Raw genomic sequence first — 2,389 nt, forward strand, 5'->3', positions numbered from 1 at the left:
GGCCCTAAGCTTCTTAGCAGCCAAAGAACTGATAAAAACATGTAATTACAGGAAAAAATGAACCTGTTATTCAGAAGAAAAGTACAGCAATCCTTTTTTGTAATGTCCAGACAGGAATTTCCTCTGTGTCCGATATTTCTACAATAAACAAAACACAGCTTCATTTGGCCTTTTCTTATAATGTCCCTCAGTGTAAGCTGATAACAAATGAAAAATCACGGTTGTACAAAAGCGGTTCTAGTGGCTGAAACAATTCTTTCTAAATTAACAAGCTTCAATGGTGAGGTTTGATCTAATTGTAAAATACAGAATATTTGAAGGAGTGGGTTTATGATGTTATTGTTCACAAGAAGACAGCAGAGAATCTCAGGTGATAATTTCCAGCAACACTTGAGGTTTGAAATTATGAGCAAACTCAGATACTCTCAAGCTAACTACACAGTTAATACTCTTTGAGAAAATGAAGTCATCTAACGAGTTTTGAGACTCACTGGGTAATGCAAAGGGATCCTTGGTGGCTCTCAGCTGCTATCCAAAAGATTGGTTTTTAACCAAAAGATGAGTGGTTCGAACCCACCAGCCACTCCATGGGAGAAGGATGTGGCAGTCTGCTTCCATAAAGATCACAGTCTTGGAAACCCTATGAGGCAGTTCTACTCTGGCCTATAGGTTGCTATGAACTAGAATCAACTCGACACCAAAGGGTTGGGTTATGTGGTGCAAACAGTATAAACAAAAGTTTGGTGGTTCAAGTTCACCCAGAGATGCTTCAGAAGAAAGGCCTGGTGATCTAATTCCAAACAATCATACATTGAAAACCCTGTGGAGCACAGTTCTACTCTGACAAACATGCGATGGCCGTGAGTTCGAATCTGCTCGACAGTTTTTTTTTTTTTCTGAACCAGGTGTGATGGTGTATTATGAGACTATTAGAATTAAATCCTAGATGTAGAAATGCTGTGCAGGATTGATAGTTCCTAAAACATAAAACAGCACCTGTTTCCATTTTTCTACCACTAGAGAAATATATGATACATGGAAGCTGCTCAAAAAAATATTTGGCAAAGGAAGGAATCAGTAGAAGAAACTGAGGGAAAGAATTATTTCAATATTACTAGAATTTAAGGCATAAAAAATTTCATTCCATTTGCCTGTTTCATTTTGTTTCAGACTCAACAACAACATGAAATCAGAAAACCACACAGGTGTCTAAGGATTCCTCCTTCTGGGCCTCTCTGAAGATCCGGAAGTGCAGCCCTTACTCTTTGGACTCTTCCTGTCCATGTACCTGGTCACTGTGCTTGGGAACCTGCTCATCATCCTGGCTGTCATCTCTGACTCCCACCTGCACACCCCCATGTACTTCTTCCTCTCCAACTTGTCCTTTGTTGACATCTGTTTCACCTCCACTACAGTCCCCAAGATGCTGCTAAATATCCGGACAGAGAACAGAGCCATCAGTTACACAGGCTGCCTTACTCAGGTCTATTTTTTCATGGTTTTTATACGTATGGAAAATTTACTCCTGACTGTGATGGCCTATGACCGGTTTGTGGCCATCTGCCACCCTCTGTATTACACAGTCATCATGAGCCCCCACCTCTGTGGCCTACTGATTCTACTCTCCTTCTTCATTAGCATCATGAACGCCCTGCTCCAGAGTCTGATGGTGTTTCATCTGTCCTTCTGCACAGACCTAGAAATCTCTCACTTCTTTTGTGAACTTGCTCAGATCCTCAAGCTGGCCTGTTCTGATACCTTCATCAATAACACCCACGTGTATTTAGTAACTAGCCTGTTGGGTGTGGGTTCTCTCTTTGGGATCATATTCTCTTACTTTCGTATCGTCTCCTCCATCCTAAGAATCCCATCGACCGGTGGCAAGTATAAGACTTTTTCCACCTGTGGGTCTCACCTATCTGTTGTTTCCTTGTTGTACGGGACCTGTATGGGGGTCTACCTTAGCTCTGCAGCTACTCTGTCCTCTAGGAGGAGAGCAGTGGCCTCTGTCATGTACACTGTGATCACTCCCATGATGAACCCCCTTATCTACAGCTTGAGGAATAGGGACATGAAAGGGGCCTTGAGAAAACTTATCTCTGTGATACCTTCCTGTTTTTGAGTTGTCATTCACCTTGGATGTGGACTTCTAGAACAAGTGTCAAAAGAATTGAAATACTGAGTATGCCAGAGACTCTGATGCTTCTATAATTCCGTTCTTCCAGCAAACTAGTTAATACAAGGGCTGTCATGTCAAATAGCTTTGTGTTGAATCCTGTTTTTTTATGTCTTACTAAAACCAAAACCAAACCTGTTCCTACAAAGTTGATTCCGACTCACGGGACCTCCATGTGTTAGAGAAAAAAACTGTTCCATGCGGTTTGCTTGG

The 2,389-nt window shown here is 41.8% G+C and overlaps 1 pseudogene; it reads left to right on the forward strand.

The window, feature by feature from the left end:
- Positions 1-1,183: 1,183 nt before the first annotated feature.
- Positions 1,184-2,122, forward strand: LOC100664444 (olfactory receptor 7G3-like; annotated as a pseudogene).
- Positions 2,123-2,389: the final 267 nt, after the last annotated feature.

Source organism: Loxodonta africana, chromosome 3 (assembly GCF_030014295.1).
Source record: "Loxodonta africana isolate mLoxAfr1 chromosome 3, mLoxAfr1.hap2, whole genome shotgun sequence".
Classification (NCBI taxonomy): Eukaryota; Metazoa; Chordata; class Mammalia; order Proboscidea; family Elephantidae; genus Loxodonta; species Loxodonta africana.